This window comes from Diuraphis noxia, unplaced genomic scaffold, assembly GCF_037042655.1.
Source record: "Diuraphis noxia isolate RWA-SAM2 unplaced genomic scaffold, SU_Dnox_SAM2 contig0004, whole genome shotgun sequence".
NCBI lineage: Eukaryota > Metazoa > Arthropoda > Insecta > Hemiptera > Aphididae > Diuraphis > Diuraphis noxia.
The window spans coordinates 9,627,050-9,653,893 of NW_028301714.1; the positions used below are offsets into that span (position 1 = coordinate 9,627,050).

Genomic DNA, 26,844 nt, shown 5'->3' on the forward strand with positions numbered 1-26,844 from the left:
TTAATACAACAAATAATTTAATATGGTTACACTGTTTCTCATATCGTATATTGACGTATTATTATATCAGATGTTTTCGATTAATTTTATGATGTCTTCTATCAAAAAAATCTTGTTTTCTTTAAAAACTTTTTGGAAAAAAAGTACAAAACTCGAAATTATAATATATTAATCTATTAATGTATATACTCTTATCCTTAATATTGTGCCTACTTTTACCGTATATATTTTACATATGTATAATTATTAAAATTCATCGAATGTTTTTTTTTTGTTTTGGCATGGGTTATATTTGAGTATAAAGCTAAATTCCTAATTATCATTTATATTTGTTTAAAATATAAAATTAAAATTAAAAAAAGAAAAAGAAGAAAACCGAACTTGTTATTCATTGACATTCAACATTCAGGTGTGCTCTTACTGTATATAAGATACATTTAATTTGAATAACAATAAGTTGAACTAAGTGATTTGAAATAGTAAAAGTTAATCCATATACAGGGTTATGAGTAAAATGATAATTGCAAATCTTTTAACTTCTATCCTTCGAATTAAAATTATCAAATACATTATAAATTGTTAAAAAATGAAATGTTATTTTCATTCAAATCCACCCAATCATCCACTTATCATATAGTTATTATTAAAATTAGGTACTAAAACTAATAATTTTTTATATCAAATTAAATACAATGTAAAATGTATAAGAATTAAACTTGAGTATAGTTAATATATAACCCAATTTGCATTTATAACTAAAATTTGAATAAAACATTTCTTGCAACATTTTAATTAATAGTCAATAAAATTATAATTTATAAATTAACACATTATATTTTACATAAATTACAATGTATAACACAATGTCTATCTATAGTCATTAAACAAATATTTAAATCATTTTCTAGTATTTGTTCGATTTGCTATCTATGATTTAACTGAAAGGTCTGAAATTACAACAAAGTGGAGACTATTGGCGCAAGTTATTCAACTCATACAACATACTATCTTGAATCTTGATCCCAATAATATAAGCACCCCAACATGATAAAAGATCTGCTTATACCTATTCTTGCCTTCAAAATATTCTTTACAACTATTTGTATTTACACTGTGTCACTGCTTCACATTAATTATTTTAGTGTTATAATAACCTAGAAAATATTAAGTTTGTTTGTAAGTTGAACAATAAAGTCATAATTTTTACAATTATGTATTTATAGAAAATGATAAAATTTCATAACTCTTGACATATAACTTATAAATATATAATAACCATAGATTGTACCTTCAAATAATATATATATATTTTTTTAGAAACATGTTTTTAGAGACTTGAGTTTAAACATGTAAACGTTAAAGTGTGGATTTTCTGTCTTTGTCTAACACACATTCAACATAGGATTATAGATGTGTTCATGTCCTACATACCGATTTATATTATGATGAAGCGTTAAGAATTCTGAAAACAGCGATACATTAAAACAGAGTATTTAAAAAATGTATATATTTTAATTTTTGGAATCAGGTCGATCTCAAAAAAACTTGACAACAAATTAAAATCTGATTTCAGAGTTCTTATCGCTTCATTTTATTATTCGGTACATTAGACATAGAACAAGTAATTAATCCTATGTTGTATGAGTGTTAGACAAAAACAGAAAATAGCCGTTTCCAATCCCCATAAGGGAATGTCAAAACTTGCAAATTGCTTTGCTTACAAATGGATAATATAGGTACCTGGAAAATTTGTGACAAGCAATTAGCAATTTTGGGTTGTTAGATTTAATATTTTAATGAATTGTCCTATACTCACTTTAACATTTATGTTAACAAAAAAAAGTAGTAATTTTATTAGAATTGAGCACGTGTATAAAATGTTAAAAATGTAAACATCTTGTATAAATTAAATAAATTAATAATTTTGTTTATTTATTACACAAGCTACAAGCTTAAAATGTTAAGTACTTAAGAAAACATAAATGACTTATTTTATTAACATATAATTACATTACAATTATACATTTAAGAATAACTTTTGAATATTCATTAGATCCAGTAATTTAAAATTGGAATTTATTAACCTCATATAAATTAAGACATAAACTTAATAATATTAGACATGATTATAATATTATAACTGTTACGGGTTAGATAACATGTGTAAAACATAAACATAATCATTACAGTTGATGAATAAACAGAAAACAACATTGTTATCTACACAATAATCAATCTACAATGTTCAAATATATTTTATTAAATGTGTTAAAAGTTATTTATAATTAATTTAAATATTTAAGCTAATAACCCAAAACTGGAACTACTGAATATACATTTTAGAAAGGGAATATTTTATAATAATACCAAGACAGATACAACTTATGTATATAAGTTAAATTATACAAATTATTTTATAACAATCAATAATTAATAGATAAGTAAGCTATGATAAACATAAACTTTCACACTGGAAATATAAAATTATTATATGCATTAAAAGTTGATCAAATCCATATATATATATATATATGGCTACTAGATTAGGTAAGTCAAGTACAATTACACCATTAAATAAAAATTATATTAAATCATATAGACATTAATATCTAATATATTCATGTTATAAAATTAGATATTATCTGTTCTATTCACAATTTAGATTCATGTAGTTTACAAAACAATCAATGACATAAAAAAATAACTGTGTTGAATAACAAGAATCTAAAATACATTTTTTTTTTTTTAATAATGAAAATGTAAACATTTTCCCTGGTTAAACATATATTCATGAAAGAATGAGATTGAGTTAACATAGGCAAAATACTAAATTTGATTATCATTCAGTTGAAAATAGTTTTTCAAACAAACAATAATTCAATTATATACTGACTAATTACTTAAGAGTTAAGGATCAAAAATACTCTTAACTATCAATTGCTATGTAAAGTAAAAATAAAAACAAACAAACACTTTTTGACCATATCAGTTTATATCAGTTAGTATGATAACTATTTAGATTACAACAAATGATACTTTTAAGCATTTTTATACTAAGAGACTTTTAAGATGACAGCAACAACATAAGTTACATATAAGTATTTAAACTATTATAAAAGATAACATAGTAAAAAAAAAACATTCCAATTATCATATTACAATATTAAATACATTTTGACAACAGACAAGTACACAATATATTTTAATGTACTTTTAATGATCATAATTAGTATACTAGTCATGTCTAAAGCTCTGCTATAAAAAAATTAAAAAAAATATATAAAAAAATATACAGAAATCACGACAAGAAAGTGGTAGATTGCCTATCTAATACCAACATTTAACTTTACACATATTTTGCATAAAAATGTATATAAAGGATGATTAATATTTAATACTATCTTGGTTTGACTCAACATCTACTTCTTTCATCAATAATAGGTACAGCTCCACTGCTTTAGGTTTCCTGAAATAATAAAAATTGAATATATTTTGTCACAATAATAGTAAATACTTTTAACAAAGTGTTAAGTAATACTATTTACAAAAAGATTTTCAAATCACAATAAACACAAGTGAATATTGATAATTGATAAAATAATCATCATCCTGTATACTCATTTATTCGTTTGACACATAGGATCAAATTAGCAAATGGTAAACATTTGACACTGAGGAAAGCAGCAAGTAATAATTCTGCTGCAACAGTAAATTATATAGAAGTACAACTTGTTAAGATAAATAAATAATAATTATTCAGCATTTTTTTTTTTTAAGAATATCTAAGTACATCATTTATCAAATTGTAGTATTTGAGATTCACGTGCATATCTAGTAATGTCAATAATTACCTGTGTTTGAACAATATTAATTTCTTTTTAACATTATTTACATCAACAAATATAACTTTACTATCTCAAAAACCATGTTGGCATCATTTACTTGTACTTTCTATAAATCTGCAAAAATAAAATACATCAACTTAAATCTGCTTTACTTATTGTTAAATAAAAATATATGAGCTAATTTAATGACCCAATTTATAATAAATAATATATTTATGATATATATTTGTTTATTTGTCATAAAATGTAAAACACATCTTTATTAATTAACTTTATAAATTAACCATTATAATTTATAATAATTTGTTTTCTATTTACAAATTTGAATGTTTACATGTACATTAACTTCATATTTTAATTTATAATTTACCATCAAATGGCTGGTATAACACAAGTTTTACATTGATCTACCCAAAAAAATATGAAATCATATTAAAATAATTAATCAATAACGAAGGATTTTAAAAAAATCAACCATGAGACCAAAATTGTTTTTTGTTTTTCAAAAAGCAAAGAGCGGAAATATATATCGAAAATAAATGTCATAGTTACCTAGAAATTATATACATTTTGCAAAACATATGTATCAGAATTAAAATTAAATAATAATAAAAAAAAATGGACAGAAGTGTAGGAACTAACTTTTGTCTGACGGAGACGACTGCTTTCGACCTTCAGCAGGTTGGACAATTTTATAGACCGATTATGAAAAATAGACATGTATATTTAACACGATCATTTTTCCACACAAGCAATATAATAATGTCTGTATTATACGAAATGGGCGTGGTCTCAACCATGGATAATAATATAAAATAATAATAATAATAAAAAACGGCCAACGGTTATCCTTGGACCATGGTCATTGGCACCTATAGTTCATCCTACTCAGAACCCAGCGATGCACATTATTTAATTTTACACAAAATTACAGATTATTTCATAATGAAGTGGTTTACCGTGCAATTTTTATTGTAATATTTTATAATTATTTCATGAAAAAATTGCAACTTCAGTACGCGAATTTAACTAAGAAATAGCAAACAATTTTCCCAGACGGTTTCCTATCTGACTACAACCGCTACGAGTTCATATACCGTGGAGAAGAGTTGAACGTCCGGCCATCGGTCTGAGAACTCTATCCATTCACCTGAACAAAACCTGCCTTCCTCCTACTCTTACGTTGTCTATCCATTGCAATTCATGTGCATGCAATTATATATATATATATATATACACTATGTAGTTAAGATTTCATACATTCACAATAATAAATAATACATCATTGACCAAGGATATATGTAATACAATACCCTATCCAAGTTCCATTTCCCACAGCCGAAAAATAGTAAAGGATTATAAAAAAAAAAAATATAACGAGTATTTTATTATTAAATTTTCTTTCGACAAAATTATTGCAAATTTTAAAAATCAACAATTAAGAACATGATAAAAAAGATCAAAAATAAATAATCTAACACAAGCAAGAGAAAGAACCTGGAAAACTTCTTAGAACGTACAATAATTCTTCGAGATATGTAAATACTGTGTTCCAACATTTTTAAAGATGCGTGTAACTAATTTAGACACTACCGAGCGTCTCGACAGTCGAGGGATATAATATAATGAGTTCGAGCATCTATATATAGAATAGCTCGTGTCTGAAAAATATTCATTATTCTTCATGAGACTAAAATATACATTTTTTTCTCCAATAAACCAGTTTTAGACAAATATTTACTACCACCGCTCGACTAATCCACAATATAACCAAACGAGTAGGATTTAATAATAAACATTCCACCACATTATATTTAAAAAAATCTAGCATAACAAAATTATATAGGTAAGTAATTATTTTTTTAAGACTTCCAAATCAAAAACAATCCAATAATTCGATTGTAATATATCGAAAAAAGAACTCCAGAGAGTAAGCTTGACACGAAATGCATTTCATGAAATATTTTATTAGTTACATAAGGTTAACCCATCACAACAACTATCATGAGTCATTATAAAACGTGTTTTATAAAATTCCAAAAAAAGATTGCCCTCCTGGACACTTGAATCTTTTTATACACCAAATAAATATTGGGTAGTAAAACGTAAATAGTATCATCAGCGGTAAGGATTAAACTAAAATATGTTATTAACATTAAAATATATTTACGTATAGCATATAGATTATATAAAAATTAATTTAAATAATTAATATAAATAAAAATATATATATTTTAAACACTTAAATATCTTACTATAAATTATACAAACATCAATATTATTACATATTAGTTCGAAGTACATAGATACTAGGACTGAAATAAAATAAAAATGATTTTTAAATAAGAAAATTGAACATTAATAATAGGTAATAACTAGAGCATGAAATAAATGTTAGCCATAATAAATTATATAATTTTTATTTATATAATAAAATAATAATTATTTATTCTTATAACCACGGCTGGATTGAAGATAATATTTGTAACAGCGTGTGGAAACAGTCACCACCGGCTGCGGAACAAACTTAAAAACGCAATCGGTGGTGGAGTTACCAAAGCCCATTACAAAAAATAACCATAGTTGAAATGAAGGCTTATCCGATTCATAGCGATGTAAATTTGAAGTAAAATGAGCAGGTTTGCGTGACCAAAGTGAGGAACTTCCAACCATTGCGGGATACAAAATAAAACGCCGGCAATGGTTTGGAGTTACCACAGCTTGAATCACGATTTTTCCAGTGTTTATAGTAATCCCCTCTCAGCAGTACAGTAAATTTTTTTATATGATCATTATTATATACCCAGGAGAGACGATGTTCGGTGAATACCGCTATGCCAAATTCAGCGACGATTCAAGGTTGTCTTGTCAGGTTCAATAACTCATGGTAACCTGTACACGCCAGCAGCCAATCATAATTGACTTTACAACGACTACTACAGCAGTTTATTTATTATTTATTCCTATGGCAACTTGAACGGCGGTAACAATCTTTATAACGAATATTATCATTATTTTTTTTTAAATTTAAGAGATTAAAAAGATTAGAAATTTACGATTATTATATTTTTATGGTTGTTGCCATAGTGAGTTAAAATTAATTTTTTTAGAATTATTGTAGTTATAAAATACATAAAAAGGTAGTTAAACGTAAATAAGATGAAAGGGGGTTCAATAATAATAATCAATACATAGGTATTGAAATGTAATGTGCAAATTAGACAATATATTTTATTTTTTACTCATCTCGCAATTTTAAACAATAACAAATTAGTCATGCCTGATCATTACAATACTAAAATATATTTAAAATTAATTAAGATACCTAATCATAAACCTCATTTGTAAACTATTTGATGTTATCATACGGTATAATAATAAATACCACTAATACCTATAAATTTAGTATAAAATGTGAAAATGCACTAGGTAAAAACTGACATCCTAATGATTAAAAAAAAAGTAATAGTATCAACACAACTGTTATTTTTACTAGGTTTAAAAAGTAAATTGATAAATAAAATAAATGGCTAATACTATTATGATTATTAATATTATCCAAAAGGTCTGTCGTACAAAAGAAAATATTTCAACATAATATATATTTATACTACGAGGGTTTCAAGGCAGATGTTCGGATGCATAAAAGGGAAGAGCACAAACGCTATAGGTCACGCAAAAGGGATGAAGGGAACAAAAACAATATTAATCGATTCTTGCGTTCGTTATACTCGTATTAAATGAAAATATGATGATAAATTACCACGTTTATAAGCCCGTAAGAAAATATATTATGCTATCAGTACGCTTAGTTATACCTTAGAGTAAAAAGTTAAAATGTGAATTGGTAAGAGTGTACGAAAAATGAGTTTGCGTGAAAAACCGTGACTTTAGGGGTTAGAGGGAATATATATATATATGATTTTGTATGTACGTGTGTATAATATACGTATATATTATAAAAACAGACGGTTCATTCGATTAGGGTGACTTGTGGGGGATGGGCGAGGGTCGCGTAGGAAGCCGATGCCGGCTATGACCTTCAAACAGCTAACACACACACATACACAGGCTTGCCATCTGTTTTTACTGAATGGTTTTCGTTTTATACACTGTGGTATTGAGCTTATACAAACATTCGTGTGGAAACATTTTTGTTTAGTATAATATGTTATATATGTTTGGATCGTCACCGAAAAGATAAGTATATGCCTACTATACAATGACCTTAAATCGAATCAAGAGTAGTAAAAAAAATATAAATGAGGATCTACCCAGCCGGCCTAAGAATATCTAGGTAAATAAACGTTTACGAAGAGAGGCAAATAAATCGAGTTATATGATGACAACTAAAATATTTATAAGATGTATTCACGTGTTATTGTTATCTGAATAACAAACAATGTCCATCAACACGAGTTTTTAAATAAATTAAAATTCATTCTTACCTCGATGAATGGTTATACACCACAAACGCGAATAAAAAAAAATTAAATGATATACAAAACAAAGTGAACACCAATCAAGAAATAATAAGTTAAAAAAAAAAAAAAAAAACGAAGTCATTGAATCGGATTGAATCGCAAGGGACGCAAAACGAACTGCCGGCAACCGAGGTCCGAGAGCTGTGCGTACATCGGTGCGTATGCGCGGTACGGACGTACGGTGTGCGGCGTTGCTAGCCGGCAACGAACGACGTCGGAAAAGGATGGAGAGGGGGACCACGGAGGCCGAAGGGACACCCCCTCTCGACGACGGTCACAATATCATACCATACGGCGCCAACGCCCATGGATAAGGGTGAACAACTAACCTAGGGTAAGAATTTTAACAATGGTCTCCGCGTGTACGCACGGTAGTCAGCGGCGGTGGTGTAGGTCGTTTTCGGTCCTATCCACCATCGTCACTCCTCTGTACGAGCCAATATCCATTATATGATTAACCGTTTTTTTTCCGTCAGGGGTGACAACAATAATGCGAGCATGCAGCCCCGACGGTGAGAAAACACAACAACATTCACATTGAAATTTTAACGAAATTCGGGGGTCTGAGAGCATAACAATAATATATATTATAATACATTGAAACTTTTAGTCCTTATCGATAGTAAAAATTTCGAAATGAAAATTGAACGTAGCACACAGAACAGATACACACAGTATACCATACTCGCTATTAATTTCGAGCACGCTGTAAAATAACAGATAAAATTTAATAAATATAACTCAACATATTTATCACAAACAAAGAACTCCGGGAATCGACCTTCTTAAAATACAATATTTCCAAAATAGGTACGCACTACAACAATATTAATAATATTATTGTGTTTATATAATATCGACAATTTAAAACTGCATTATAGAGTTTGGAGATTATAATAATCATTACGGGTTTTATAATCTCATTTCCAACAGACTGGCTAAATAGTAAAAATATTAAAATAGTTCAAAAGAAAAAACCAATAAAACTAAATAACTAATATTAAACAACCGAAAAACTGCTTCAGAATAATTATTTAATTAAAACAAAAATTGTTGATATTTCCGCCTTAAAATAAAATAAATAATTGTTGAATTACATGTGATTAATAATTATTATTTATTATTTCATATTATACATATAATACTATTAATACTATATCTACCAAAATTTGAGCAACTCTATCTAAATTAAACAATTTATACATCGTAACATTGAACTAAAAATTAAACCTCAACTATAAAATCGATTTTATATACCTAACTAGTTATTGTTTTAAATTTATGTACCATATTAATACATACATCAAATGTTGCATGCAAGAGTTAAAATATAGTTTTTAAATTAACCAGTTTAAAAATCAAAACTATTACAAGAGAAATTAAGTTAAAATTGTATAATTGCCAAAAATTAATAGAAAAAATAATGCAACCATGAACAGATTAGGTAGTTATAATTTAAATAAATCGTATTTACATAATAATTTAATTATTATTGTTTTTTTTTTAAATTTCTTATCGATAATATTTATGAATAAAATATAAATAAATTGAATTTCAGAAATATGTTATAAATAATATAAGATAAAACCGTATAATATTGTAAAATCTGTAAAGAGTAATACAAAAAAACAATATTAATAACGTTAGATATGAAAGGTACAATGATACACTCAATAATTTTTAAAATTTCCCTGTTAATTTTTTCTTAACAAATAAAATAAAATTAATACCCGAATAAACCCAAAATGGACACATTCAATTTTACTAGAAATGTTTAATATTTAAAAAAGTAGTAAAATAAATTGGATTCATTTTATCAATTTTAAAAGTTAAATACACGGATTATTTATTGTATTCACAAAAATAATCTTAAAATTAAATAAGAGTACGATAAAACTGTAGACTGTAAACTGTAGAAACAATCATTTTGTATCAAGACATAAAATGTATTTTACCTGCTTATTATTTATTAAAATATTAACTAAAATTAACCAACATTATGTACATTTTTACATATAAAATGGTGGATTAAATGATTTATGAAGTTAAATTCAATGAAGCGCAGATAGTAGATAATAGTATACTACTAAAAGAAATATGTATAATCGAAAAAGTAATTAAACATATTTTTAGACATTCAAGTATTTAAGAGATAAAAACGTCAAACATATACAAAATGATTATTTTTAACACAGAATTTTTTTTCCTGAACTGGCCAGAGACCTTGAGAGGGAAAATTGTCGGGCCGCCACTGTTACAGTTACATAATGAGAAATAACAAACCGAGCACCTCAGCACCATAAGGTTTCTCTTGTTGTACATGAACATTGAAAAACGCGTTATTAAATCAGTAAAACAACATAATACATATTATAGGTATATAATTTAATGATAATTAACGTTGTTAACGAAAATATTGACGCAGTACGGTCACAGTAATACTTACCCGGCGACGAGATGGGAAATGCTCAGAAGGGACTGAAATAATAAAATTACAAGAGTCGTCGACGCGCACAGACTTGGATAACGTAAACATTTTTCCAACGACCCGATAGATTGAAAAAAAAATAAAACCATAGAATACAATTAAAATATATACGGACACGAAATGCAGACAAACGTAACTATATTAATATACTAATAAAAGAAAATATACCATATTTAATATTATGACGGACAGGTGGTTGAAGAGACGACTGCGGAGTCCTTGAAGGTTCTATGAAGACAATGGACGAGAAGAAACGACCTCAGCCCGGCACAAATCATGGTCAAATGTTCCTTGTCAGCGGTGTTCGCGAATGACGCCAAACCGGTCTCGCCCCGCAACACACGGCGCGCACACGCACACATGCACCACCAGGTAACAACATAACACGACGAACGGCGCGGCAGGCTCGCCGCTAGCGTGCGAGGGAACGCACAACACGGACGCGTCGCGCTCGCAGTGTTACCACAACCGACGACTGGAATCGAATGGACGGCGACAACACGATTCCAGGGATCGACGCGCGACCGACGGACGGACAGACAGACAAACCGACTGACTATGATTATTATTATTTTAGATATTTTTGAAACCGCGAACTTTTGTTTTGTGCGGTAGCGGTCTCGTTTCATACGCTGTAGTAATGCAGTAGGCCAGTATTGCACCCTCCTCGCCGTCGCCGGACACCATCACATTAACCACAACCGATCGTAGAAGGAAATTACGTCATCGACTTAATCTGTCTGATGACAACGAAACACATTATTTTTTTTCTCATTTCAAATTGTATTACCGATTTCCGGATTTTCGCGACGTTTTTTAAAGAATACGAGTATCGAAAAAAGACATGATAATAAAATACAGATCCCGAATAAACTACTCTTCGATGTGTAGCAATATTATTACATGGAATATTCATAATGTTATTATTTATAGCTATGTGGAAAAAAAATTCTCAAACCTTGCCACTACCATTATACGACCTTATACTTGGCATAAACTACGGAAACGGCAATAGAAATTATTTCACAAATTCACCACCACAAATACCTAGGTACAACAAATTAAATTTACTAACAAAATATAATTATAATAGTCAGCAACCTACAACCTTCAATACACCTAACTTACTCATCAAACAGTACAAATGTAATTGTGAAATCTCATATTATTAATTTGGTACAAATTTTTCAAATGTTCTTCAACCGGATAACGGACAAAATATTCAAAATGGTTGTAAAAAATGAGACCAAATATACATGTTATCCCCGAAAATAACTATAATGCAAAATCTTTAGAGTTCATTAATATTTAATAAGTACTGTAAATTATTGGAAGCAATATTCAATAAATAAAATATGTAGGCACCATAGTTAACTATTATCAATATCCCCAATTGATAGATCAATAAAATATTACTTAATACTTATCTCATATCTAAGCAAAACGTTTACTCGTTTAAACGTAAACATAAATGAAAATGAATTCAAATTTGAGTACATATAATTCTATAAATTTATTTTAACTAATAACAAAAAAATGATATTTGATACGAGTATACGATATTAGATATATTGTATACTATTACAATAATAGGTGCATAATATATAATATAATAAATAGATTGCTGTAATATGATACTTTTGTTTAACTTGAATTCATAACTTAGTACAATTTTTAACCAAGAAACAAATATTCTTTTAAATAAATTAGAAATAACATGTTATACACTATTGAGCTTAGAACTGTAAAATTCTTATAAATGTATACTAGATAGTCGATGTTTAATGTTCCTTATTTTATTATTTTGGGTAATAATTAACAGTAATATATTTAATATGATTAAACTTGAAATCTATTTTATACAAGAATATTCTAAAAAAAAAATGTGTTCATTTTAACTAAGTTTAAACATTATTTACTACTTTCCAAACATAAAAATTATTACTTTATTAATTACTACAAACTACAGTAACTACGGACCAGTTAAATGTAATCGATTAAAGAAATAATAAACTAAATATAATTGTATTAAAATCTATACTTATAATAAGCATACAATACAATACACACAAAACGGAAACCTTATTCTGTTGTATTACCTATAAAATACTATGAATTATGATCATATAAATAGTCAACTATACATACAATGTAAATATCTATACATTTCTGATAATATGTAGTATGTACAAGAATAGTTCTATGAAAAACTACATGAAACTACAAAGAAATAATTTAAGTTTTTTTTATACGAGTTTAGTGTTAATATAATATTATAATGTTAATGACAAAGCATCTTCAAGTTATGCCCACACAGTTAAAACACAATGTGATGGAGATTTCATACTCCAATAATTTTAACGATTATGAAGAAACCCAAAATGAAAATAATAAGTATTCTTAATATTTCAGTTTTTACCTGTACCTACACACATGTTCAGTGTTCACCGCGTTGAATGCCCCATTGCTAAAGGTCCCCTGTTACAATTGATGGAATTTTTACCTGTGACTGCCACAAAAGAACAAATTTGATCGTTGACAAAGGTATCTTTCCAGCCGCCAGTTGCATCGATTTTGAAACGTTTTGAGGAGAAATGCACAAGAGATTAAATAAGAACACCTGGACATCCAACAACATCCATAGTTCTTAAAATTTTTATTTTATAATACATATTTCTGGGATATTGCAATGCTTTTAGAAAGATAACTGCCAAAGGTTATTTTTGTTAAAATACTTCTGAAAAATAATAATTATAAAAAGAAATATTATAAGACAATTCAGAGGTATACCTTTTAAGAATATGATATAAGATATACTATAAGGTCGTTTCATCTAACATATTCTCATTAATATTTGCAGGTTTTATATAATAGTTCTAATTCTAATTATATTAAATTATCCATTAATTAATTTGTTTAATTGTCCCAAACGTTGAAAATAACCGGATTTTTACCAAGTGCTCATTATTTAGTCCATTCGAGTTGTTAATTGCATGTTGTAATAAGCAGCCACAAAAACCTTTAAATTACTTTAAAATAAACCTAACTTTAAATTATATAAAAATAGCTATAATAGCTTAAGTAATTCTATATATTTAAAAATAATTTTACTTTTTGCTGAAACATGTGGTTTAAAATTTAAATAATTATATTCCGTGAATACTATATTTCTAAAACTATTTAAAATATATTCTTTCATAAATGATCATAAAACCCAAGTTGCAGTCTATTTTAGTTTTATTTCGGAAATCTGAATATTCATTACTTATACATATATTTACCATACACTAATACATGTCATATATCATAAATAAAACGTGTGTGTTAATATCAAGAATAAAATAACGATTTTGCCAAAAAAATCCCTAGAATTTGACCTTAAAACCGATGTTTCTATTAACAAATCAGAGAAAATTGTTAGAAATGAAATATTCTTGCATGTAATAACCAACTATTTATATTAAGAATCAAATATTCGAATAATACGATAGGCTAAAAAAAATTTAAAAAACTATGATTTCAGAAAAAAATATTAGGTAATCAAATATTAATTACTAACATATTAAAATTATATCTTTTACAATTAACATCATAATATAAATAATAATTTAATTTTTTTATTATACTAGAAAAAATTGTAATTAGTTGAAAATTGCTTGTTTAAAATATAATTTCAAAATATTACAAAAATACCAACGAAATTGTTTATCAATGCATGGTATAAAATAAGTTATTTTACATTTTATAGGTTACTCGTTATAACCCAAACGTGTATTTTGTTCAGCAAATTACGAAAAGGATACGTGTAACCTCATCAGCGTTAATCACAATAATGTGCCGTACACGAGAAAATGAACACATAAAATGTATAGGTACTATAATAGGTACAGTGTTTATAATATGCAATATACACGCATTTAATGTGTGTGCAACTTGTATTTATGTTCCAGCTATTCGCGGCCGAGATTGTGGAAGAAAAGATCCGAAGGAGTTCAGTGATTCGTGTAGCCGAACCACCAGCATATGCCCTTGACATCGGCCAAGTTGAACGTCCGGAGGACGACGCTCGTCAACGTCTTCAGCCGCCGCCGCTGCCCACCCGCCAAGCCCGACGACCACCCCTCCTACATCACACATATATATGTACACATAATATATATTACTATCATATTATATATTATTCATACGAATAGAGGTGCCCCGCCAACCATCACCCCTCTTGCCATTATGAGTAAGACGAGACATTATAGTTAGGTACTAACGTGCACGCGGTGCACGAAGGTAATATAATTTTCGGAGAATAAAAAAATAAAAATGGCGAATTACTAAAATTGCGATTACATTGCACTCACCATCGTCATCTTGTGGCTACCATTCGTTTATTATTATGCAGTTTTTTTCCAATCTTTTTTTCTTCTCGCAAAAAGGTTAACGAACTAAAAGAAAATCTACCATGCCGGAAAACCGGTTTCCGCCGCGAGGCTCACACGCGCGCACGACAGCAGTCTTGGACTGCCGACCGACCGGTAGTCGACGTAAATGGCCCGTGGCCGAGAAGTAAGAAAGCACACAGACGAAAGCTTGACGAAATAATACCACACGCACACAACGGGGCGACGGTGCGATACAAACAATATGCACACGTGGTCAAAACAATTTTATAACTAAATGAATATGATGGCTCTGAAATTATTAAAATATCCCCTTCAAAACTCTTGGTTGAAAATGATTTTCAACAAAGTTATTTTATCGATATGCTTTTTAATAAATACAGTGAATAATAAATTAGATTATCTAGTCAGTTGTTATATAATTTAATTATAACAAATCTAGGTACATTTCTATCATACCTATATTGCCTCGACTAAATGCGTTAAACGACGAATATATACTCCAGATAATAAGTGTTTTGTATAATATGACTTTTTATGAAATTTGAGACTTCGACAGTAAATGAAGGTTAATTTGAACTTAATTATTTCTAAAAATTATGAACTATATTGATTTTGATAAGGTTTACTGGTTTACATGATAGATGAAAGTTAAGTAGTTAAATATATTATATTTTAATTCAATTTACATATTTTTAAAATGTGTTGTGATATTTTTAACACACCTCAAATAAACGTGATTAGTAAAATTAAAATTAAATAATAAGAACTGGTTTGATTTTCGGGTTTTGGCATCGTAAAGATCATTGCACTCTTACATCAAGGTTATTTGCCACTATATTTTATTATTTTCCTTGCATATTATGCACTCGTGTAGGTACAATTTAAAATGTGTTTACGAAGTATTTTTGAAGCAATGTTTCATAAGTTCATAAAAATGAAACCAAATAAATAAACGTCAAAAGGCTCATTTTTAAATTTTTATGAAAAAATGTTGGTTGAATACTATTAATTCTTCAAATGAAATTTTACATTTTAACAATGAACTTTGAATATGTTGACTAATATAATATTAAAAAATAAAATTATTAGTTATTACCATTATAATATATATATTATTATCGGCCTTTTTTTCAGTAAATAAAACAATACATTACATCAGGTATTATAGTAGAGGAAGTTAAAAATTAGTGATAGTGATGAATTTAAATAAACTATATTTTATTTCAGCTAAATAGTAATAAATGTATAATCAAATAAATTATAAAATAAATATAATTTTACCAAAGTAAATTAGGTTGACATAACAAATTTTAGTTTTTTAAAACAGAAGTAAATCTTAATCTAGATATATTCCAAATATTCAATTTTATTTTTATACTACTGGAATTCAGGCATTAAAAATTAATTGAATTAATAAGTAGATATAAAACTTCAATTCAACTGTCAAAACTCAAAACTAATTGTTTAACAAAAATTAAATTTAAAAAAAAATCTTAATTTATTTATCATATTTGTTTAATGTAATTATTCTTTACTAGATAATAAAAAAACAGTAGGCAACTGTTTTTGTTGCCTATACTTGTTTATGATACATCTAGTATTCTTGTCTAGCAATGGTATAACCATACCATCCCACATTACATGGCTTATTCACTTTTATCCCACATTAAAAAAAAAAATTCAATATTTTAAATTTGTATGTAATACAATGTATGTATGTATGTATGTAATTATTTTACTATGTACAATATATTGTTTTAATTATATAATTTATACCCTTAGTCACTACCACTATTATTATTCAAACATAAATTATTATAATTATAACTATTTTATATATACTTAATACTTATAAATAACAAGTTTAAACAAAACAATTGTGTTCATAATTCAAATGAATTTTATGATTTTAATTTAATATTTTTCAGGTACAAAAAAAAAATCTGATACTTGTTTAAATAGTAACAAAATTGTTAACATAGCCAGATTATAACTTTTACATCTTGAAGGACTATACCTTCTTCGCCCTCACCTCTTTTCACTTAACTAACATCTATATAAATTACAAGTATAGATAACATGATTCAAAATGTTCAGTATTTTTAAAAGATAATTCTGAGATCCCTATTTAAACAAAAATAAATATATTTAAAATTTCTGATAAACAAATTAAGTTGAATAATACTAAATACTGTTTAAAATAACATTTTATAAAAATTAAACTGCTTTCAATCACTAGTTTATAATTTTGTTAAGCAACTAATAAATTATTTTAGTCTTTTAGATTCTACTCTATCTATTTTTTTTATAATCATTACAATATGGAAGTACAAACCACACAATTACATTTATTTTTGTTTATTTGTATTGTTTAACCTATTAATATTAACTTTATTATATTATTAAGTTATGATTTAGTGTAAAGATTAACAATAATGTTAAATATTGTTACAGTGTTTGGATGAAAGTAATGATAAAAGGTATGATTTCTACAATAAAGTATAACTTTATAAGTACGTGACCTATTGAATAAAATACAACAATATTGTATTGAGTAAAAGGAGACCAATAAACATATAACCAATCTAGTACCAAGAGGAACAAAAATGTAGATAAAATTAACAATAGGTACATAGGAGGTATAAAACAATGCTATTAAGTACCAATACTATTAAATTCAAACATGGATGTATTCATGAATATCTAGTTCTTTTCAATTTTACAATTGAATAAATTTTATTACCAATAAGTTTTATAAAGCTATCAATAACCTAATATTTATAATAATTGTATAGTTATGTAAGCAATTGATTAAGACTTTTAAGGTTTATTTTAATGTAATAAACTGTTATCATAATACCAAAATTAATATTTAATTTAAATATTATTTAATTATAAAATCATTTAAATAATAAATATGAGAGCAATATACAGCGGAAACTCGATAAATTGAATCGGTATAAAAAAATATTTTAGTAGTATTTTAAAATATCAGTTGTTATAACAGTTATAGAAATCTATTTAATAATTTATTTTTTACTAAGGGTAAAGTGGACAGAAAAAAATAAATATTAAATTGAACATCTTTAGGATCAAAAATTGTATTTTTCCTGAGTATTATGCTTTTTTTAATTGAATTTTCAATACATATATTAAAATAATTATTTTACATTCCATGAGCATTGAAAATTCATATTTTTTTTTTAAGAAGACATCATACCCGCATATGTAATCTCCATTTTACAAACATATAACATGGCAAATTGAACATTCTAAGTAATTCATTTAAGAGATTGTCAGCATACTTTTTTTTCTCTGACCCATATGCAAAATAACAAATTTTAATTTAACAATAATGATCATAATAATTTTTAAAAATAGGCTGAAACAACCTCTTATAAAATTTATAAACAATATTATTATCTATTATTATCTTATGAGTACTTTAAAATGTAGAAATAATTTACAATTTCAAAATTAAAATATAATAAAAAGACTAACTATGAAATACTTTAGATAATAATCTTAATATTAATAAAATTTTATTCATTTCATTTCGCTCTAACTTCAGAAATTATTATGATTATTGTGAATGTAAAATTTGCTATGTTGCATGTTAGGAGAAAAAATGTGCTGACATTCTCTTAATATTAACTGTTATATTTAATTTTAGAGTAAATGACCTATTACAAAATGTAGAAGTAAGAACATTATTTAGTCAATGACATTGGTCTATATATATTTTTATTTTAAAACAATTTATAAGCATTTTAAAATTGAAATATAGAAAATAAACTTGTCATCGAGTAGATGACATTCTTACTCTAAATTTTGTACAAAGTCAATTTACTTTACATTAAGTAAAACAAAGTTAAATGAATAATTCATTATATTCAATAATTAAAAAAGTAATATAGAGACAATGCATGCGGGTATGGCATCCTCTTAATGAGATTCCTGATACATTACATACAATTTTGAAATCTAAAATAGGATCATATATTTATTAGATTAAATCTACAATCAATAATATACAATATAATTAGAAATTAGTACATTAAACAATATTTTTGTATGAATAGTACTAATACGATAAAATCAGATTTTAATTTATATTTCAGCAAATCAAAAAATTTTAGAGGTTTTATTAAAAAGAAACATACCTTAAATAACAAGTGTTTATAGATGGACATTTTATAACTGCATCTAAGAAATCATTCTTCGTAAAAATAGATCCAGCATTGCTTCTTTAAACTAGAAAAAAATATAAATTACATTATATTATAAATCTACCACTCTAAATGACCACCAGTTATAATTAGTTGGTATTTTAAAAATTCAAACTAAGTTTAAACATAAAAAAAGGAATACTTTTTGGATATGTGGTTTACATAATATTACATGACATTCATATATTTCTATTCAGATAGTGTATGCAGGCGAAATAGTAAGCACTAGAAAATATAATTTTTACCTAGTTCTGCTTTTTGATTTTAAAAAAAGGTAGGGACCAAACCACACACAGTAAATATATGGAGAATAAAACTGACTGAAATTGTAATTGCATGGTATATTTTTTAAGCATTCTACATCTGCATGAAATCGTTGTATTATTTGTTATATATTTTTTAAAATACACATATTATTAAGTGCAATAATTAATAGGTTACTATACTACAATAGTACCTAATAATAACGGAAAGTCGTACACAACTTAGTTGTTTATTCATCCAATATTTCTAATTGTAAAATATCTGCTGATTTATTTTGTAGACCTCATATCAGAGCAGAACAAATTTGCTCAACTTAATGTAAACCTAACTTTGGAGAAAGTAAATCTTAGTAGCACCAAAAAATAAAATAAAATTGTATTCATCATTAATAATTGTAGATACAAACAAGATTTAACAATAAGAAGTAAAATAACATTTATTAATTCAGATATTAATGTTATAAAATAATACACTTTTAAAGAGTAATATAGGTAAATAAATATTAAACAACAAGTTTAATAAAAATAAAATAACACTTTTTAGTGCAGAAACTGACGAATTAAAAAAAAAAAATATATATATATATATATATATAATATAGATACATTGGTATTAACAATCAATTAATAATAAATAAATAATATATGTTACCTTTGGAATTAATTCCCTTGTTTGTACCAAAATGATTATTTTCAATGACTCATCTAAAAAAATTAAATAATAAATTAGAGGTATTTATTAAAAATGTATTATATTTATGCACTTATTTAATCAATCATATGTATGATAAATAAATACTTTTAACAAATAAATCGATTACTTCAACTATATGTCTATATATAATAGTACCTAATAACATAATTACCAATATTCACTATTCACATTCGTAGATAAATTATTTAATAATTTGACTGACTAACATTTTCAATTTTTTTATACAAATATTTACAATTATTATAGATAAATATAATTAATTAGTATTTTAAAAGCTTGTTCTTACATATAATGTATTTTAATGTAACTTTAGTTTATATTAATTAGTAGTGACATAGAACTTTAAATCTATGATACGAAAAATTTATTTTTTACAAGGAAAAATGTGTTTAACAATAATAATAATCGTCAACGAATTACACCTAATCATTTAATGAAAACTTATATTTTCTAATTTAAAATGTACTTATACAATATTATTTTATAAGTTATCTTCAAAGTATTACCTACTGCCACATTTTTTAAAACACTCGTCATACCTAAATGTCCCATATTCATCTTATGATAACAACTTTCTGATATAGGCACTAAGGACAACATTTAAATTTTCCAAAAATGTATTGCTGTATTTTGTTGAATGACAAAAATATCTATAAAATGGCATTCTTTGAATTTAGCTAGGGTTTTAACTTGAAAACGAAAAATAATATGAAGCCGGTACACCAGGTAATATGAGTATTGAGTAAGTTGGTTATGGAACTATATTGACTAATGGGATTGATTTTTAAATACAAACTGATTAATGATTAATAAATAGCAAGTTGATTTATCATTATGGTACAGCTTCCATAAACCACTTTTTTAACTTTTTGGTTTTTTGCCCAATATTTTCAAAAAATCTTTTCATCACAAATTCCTACCTATTAAAAATTAGGCTTATCCTAAGTCTTCTGCTAATCTTCTTATTGATGAACAATATATATTTCAAACAATTACAAGCTATGGTTTAATTCAAGAGAGATACATTCTATTACAGTGCTTCTCTTAATGCCGCAACAATAATTTGTCTAAATTTTAGTTTAAATTATTTATTTAATCAGTAAACGACAACAACTACTTATTTTACATGCCTAGTCATGATAATTTTAGTCAACAATGAAAATGCTATAAAAAAAATTAAAATATTATACTACTTAAATATTATTTATTATTTTTTTAATACCACAAATCAGTAGACACGTAAGCTATAATAATAATTAATTTCTCAGTATTTATAAGTTTTAATACATCAATATATCAATATTTGAACCGTTATTGGGGAGTCAAAGAAACTATAATTTTGGAATATAACAGCAATTGTTATAAGAATAACATGTGGACTGCACAATATAAAAATCAATCATCAATGACATCGCATGGTCATTCAATTTTTTGGAATTCATTCTTGATAACAATAAGTTCAAAGAAAAATTGTTGGTCAAAACAGATACAATATAATGTAGGTAATAAGAACCTACCTAAGTAAAAAAAAAAATCTATACCCATCTATTCACACAACTTCATTGTTTACACGTACCGTTAAAATGACACTAGGAAGTCGATCCATGTTTATGAATTTTGTACTAATAATTTTTCATTTCAATGACACTGCTTACATTATATGTCCATACAACGTCCGACAATAATACTTGATTGTCGAGACAACTAAAAGTCAACAGTGGAAAAAAACTTTTAGACGGTGAAACGGCGTTTAACTCAAACTGTTTAATTTTGGATAATGACAGGAGATGAGCTGCAGACTAGGAGTTCAAGGAGTTGTCAAAAGTTAAAAGTTAGGATAATAAAGAAAAGGACATGAGGTCATGACTTCATGAGACAACGGTGAACAGACAAAGCGTCAATTCGATGCCGTCGAATTGCTGCCGGGTAGCCGCCGCCGACGATTTCAGCAGCGTCCATCTCGGTCTATTGGCCGGTCTTCAGCAGTGCAGCCAACAGAGCCGGGAAAATCAATTATTCTCTTTGTAATAATTTTTTTTGTGTATACAATATGAATTCAATTTTCCGAATAAAAATGTTTATAAAATAAAAACCTCATCATCATGCAACAGTAAATTCATAAGTAGCATCTACTGTAAAATATTGACCAGCTTTTACAATCGTACTTCACACAACATTATGAGTCTTTCTCGTTTATCCATTATTTGGTCACTCTAGCCGGCAGCGGGCAGAGGTACTTACTTACTTCAGTCCACGGACTAAGATTTATAAGATATATAAGGTATATCTTAGTCCGTGCTTCAGTCTTGGACAGTTTCACGTGATATGATGTTGGGCGGTAGCCACGGAACTTCGAAATTAAAATGCATTTAGGTCTGGCAGAATATTTTTTTGAAATAAACTGGAGAAATCATTTACAGTATGCAGTGTCGTAAGTTATAGACATAAAGTATTATGTATTATATGGTTTGGCCAGTCGGCAGTAAGACCGCACTGTGTCGTTATCGTGATTCTTCTTTTAACGGAGGGGATAAAACAAAATATTGATTGCCAAGTTCCCAGTGGGTAATAACAATAACTAATAAGTTTTTCGAATTGCTAATGCTTGATGAAGTTGATACCTTTTAAACAAAGTATAGAAAAATACAACAAATCAAAAATTATTAATCATTCATCTCATATTACTTCCATAATAACTAATTTCTAACAAGTTAAAATTTGTAATTGCGCCTATTATGGTTGTATTATCAAATTAGAAGCTAAGAACATAATATTCATCTGTATTTGAATGTCGACTTTCTTGTACGATGTTTAAATTGCAGTGCTATAGTTATCAAAAATATAACAATTCAAAACAAAAATACTCATAAATATATTTCAGAAATATTAAAACATTTTAAAAAAATAACGTAAAAATGTTTGAGACAATATTGACTCTTATCAGTGAATACACTAAAGTCAAAAAATGTACAAACATTTTTTTTAAATGTGGAAAGTCGTGTAGGGCGTAATTGATTTTTCGATATGCGTTATAAAGTTTTAATAGTTTAATACTACTCCGATAGATGACGTTGCCATTATCATTGTCCACAGACACTATCATGCCCAAATTGTGTCATCGAGTTACAGCCTCATGACATGTACGACATGCACCAGTGGATGGTGACTGGTGAACAACTGCATAAAGCAAAAGTCTTCAATATTGTTTGACTCACGGCATCCTAACCCTAAGGTATTTTCTAAAAATCCGAAATTACCGTATAATATAACTAAATAATATATAGTGATACTTCTATAGTAAAATACTTATATTATGTACCTACTGTGTTTATAATTATTGTATTTTGTAACTTCGATTTCCTTTAGCTATGTGTCTAAATATAATCAAATGTAGTATTTTATACATATTATATTTTATGAGAAAATTCATCTTGAGGCATAAAGCAAGGGATCTTCCACTCAAATTTTTTTAAGACATGAAATCCGATATTTAAGATAATATTATAAAGTATTATAGCAACAAACATTTTCCCTCACACAACATTGTATAGATATACAATGTGGGTTGATTGACAAAATGTTTTTTATTTTGATTATATGATCGGAGCTTCAGGAATTTATGTTTTTTTTTATCGAGAAAACGACGATAGCGGAGTACATAATATGCTTTGGAATGTTTCATTTTACTCGTATTTCTGAATTGTTTGAATAAAATTTAAAAATAGTAGTTTTAAAAATGTCATAAATTAAATTGCGTAATATTACATAAATAATTTATCATTAATTAAATTTAGAAAATATTAATGAACTGTAAACTACATAGCTTGGATATAATCTAATAGTTACAATATGTCATCAATTGCTTACAAAACTCAAAAGCTATAAAATAACGTGTAATAATATTATTATTAGCTTGAATTTCACGTTCGAGTGGGCGGCGATTGGTTTCGATCAGTTATTTATATCATATTAAATACATTATCATCGAGTATAATTATAATTTGATTGTAAACGTAAATTAAAATACCAAAGAGGTTACTAATCATCTATTAATGTTATATTTTATGTGAAAGTCTTCCCTGAAATTCTGTAATAACTATTCAATTTGTAGATTGGGTAATTTATTAATTAATTTTTTCCCAATATATAGAATGGGTGGGGGTTGTATCCTTAGAATTCTATAGAGTGAAATAAAACATACAAGATGTGTAATATTTATCTTAATATTCTCCCAAAATAAATAATGGTACTGTTCGTAAACATAGCAATGCACCTATATTGCCTATACGATACGCCGGGTTATTAAACTATCTTAAGAACTCGTTGCAATACTTAATTAGAAAACAATGGTCATCAATGATTGGATTGGAAACCGATTATGGAATGTAGCTACTAAAGTGTAAAAACATTTTTTTTAATTAGGAAATTATTATTTTTTAAATGTTTATAATATTTTTAACGATTTACTGTTATTCGCTAAGTTTATATGATGGCATTAAAACGGTTTTAAATTCTTAAACTACATGATGCGAGCGTTTTATAATAATAACTCCATCATTTAAACGTAGTAATTGAAATGTTGGTTATGTATATATTAAGTCAAGAATCTTGTATTGTACTATATATACTGCGTGTTCACCAATTTAGGGAACACTGAATTTCTTGGCAAAATTTCTATAAGCTAGTGGTATATATATAATTACACATTTTCAGATAAATTTCAAATTGTTAACCCTCTCGGTACGTGGATGCGCAACGTAACTTATTATTTTTTAATATCAATTGATATTCTTGATACCAATTTCGGATAGACTGATTTTTTGTTAGTCATTTTGACTATTTAACCATGTCTCTAAAATCAAAATTGACTGAATGAGAGCTATTCAAATTTTAATCGATTATACATTTTTACAATTCATTATAAAATGCATAAAATCATTTATAATTGTTTATTATTGGTTACTTTTTGGATATTTTTTTTTATACGTGTTATAATTTTATAAATAAGATTTACCCCAAACCAACCAAGTTAAATACTTAGGACTCATTTTTGACAAAAGGTTAACTTGGAAAGACCACATATTCGACAAAAGAAAGAAACTAAACTCCAGATTACATCTACTACGTCCTCTCTTACGTTCTAATTTAAACATCAAACTCAAAATCCTTATTTACAAAATGCTGATCTTTCCTCTATGGTATTATGGTATCCAAATTTGGGGTAACGCTGCCCCTAGTAACATCCAAAAAATACAATCATTCCAATCCATCTGCCTTCGCACTATTACAAAACCCCCCTGGTTTGTAAGTAACAAAACCCTTCACTCCGACCTGAGAATAAATTACGTAAACCAAGTCACTAAAACTGCTTACCAAAAACTCCACAAAAAATTTAGCTTCCACAGTAACCTCAACATTAGTTTTCTTGCTTCACTACACATCCCTGACAATCCCCCTCGAAGACTTAAACGTAAATGGGTTAGAGACCTCCTCCATTAATTAATAAAATACCCAAGTAGGTAGCTCCATTGGGAGCCCTCCTACATCGTGCCATTTCATGTTATGTAATCCTCATCATCACTATTACTTGTTGTGCTTAATTGTATAGTTGTATATTTTCTTATTAAATAAAATAAAAAAAAAAAAAAGATTAACATAATATATAGATATAAAATTATTTAATTTAAATTGATTACAACTGTATATATAAAAATATTCAAAAAGTAACCAATAATAAATGATTACAAATGATTTTATGCATTTTAAAATGAATTGTAAAAATGTATTATTTATTAAAATCTGAATGGCTCTCATTCAATCAATTTTGGTTTTAGAGCCATGGTTAATAGGTCAAAATGACTTTAAAAAATTATTCAGTCTATCCGAATTTAGTATCAAAAATACCTGCAGTTGATATTAAAAAATAATAAGTTGCGTTGCGCATGCGTGTGCTGAGAAGTTTAAGAATTTGAAATTTATCTGAAAATGTGTATTTATATACCACTATAGCTTGTAAAAAAATTCGATTTATTCCAACATAATCCGGCCGAGAAATTCGCAGTGTTCCCTAAATTGGTGAACACACGGTATAATAATACTAATAATATTATAATAAGAATCAAAAAAAAAAAAAAAAATCGTAGAAAAGATAAAAATAGTATAATTTTTAGATTTTATCATCTAATATTATATTATATCATATTTGTATATTCTCTGAATGTTTATAACGAATAAATAATTTGTAAATTTGTTGATAGCCTATTGTTTTCATTATATTTGGATTAAAATGTTTACAATAATTATATCTTACTATATTATACTACAACTTAAGAACATTAATTATTTAGTATTTTATAATGTTACTACCTATACCATATAATAATTCTTGGCACATTCTCTTTCAACGTCAACATTTTATATAACATA

General features: G+C 26.7%; 1 long non-coding RNA gene across 12 annotated transcripts; it reads right to left on the minus strand.

Moving 5' to 3' along the window:
- Window positions 1–2,570: 2,570 nt before the first annotated feature.
- On the minus strand, window positions 2,571–22,380 carry LOC149055686 (uncharacterized). 12 transcript variants are annotated; one of them, XR_016191484.1, is made up of 7 exons: window positions 21,995–22,379; window positions 20,356–20,408; window positions 19,375–19,465; window positions 10,986–13,554; window positions 10,776–10,847; window positions 3,943–3,959; window positions 2,571–3,466 (listed from the first exon to the last, which is right to left on the minus strand). It is a non-coding gene; the product is annotated as an uncharacterized LOC149055686 (long non-coding RNA). The 12 variants fall into 12 exon arrangements; XR_016191486.1 differs by having other exon boundaries at window positions 3,546–3,959; window positions 10,776–13,554; window positions 21,995–22,380; XR_016191483.1 differs by having other exon boundaries at window positions 10,776–13,554.
- Between the last annotated feature and the right edge of the window lie 4,464 nt (window positions 22,381–26,844).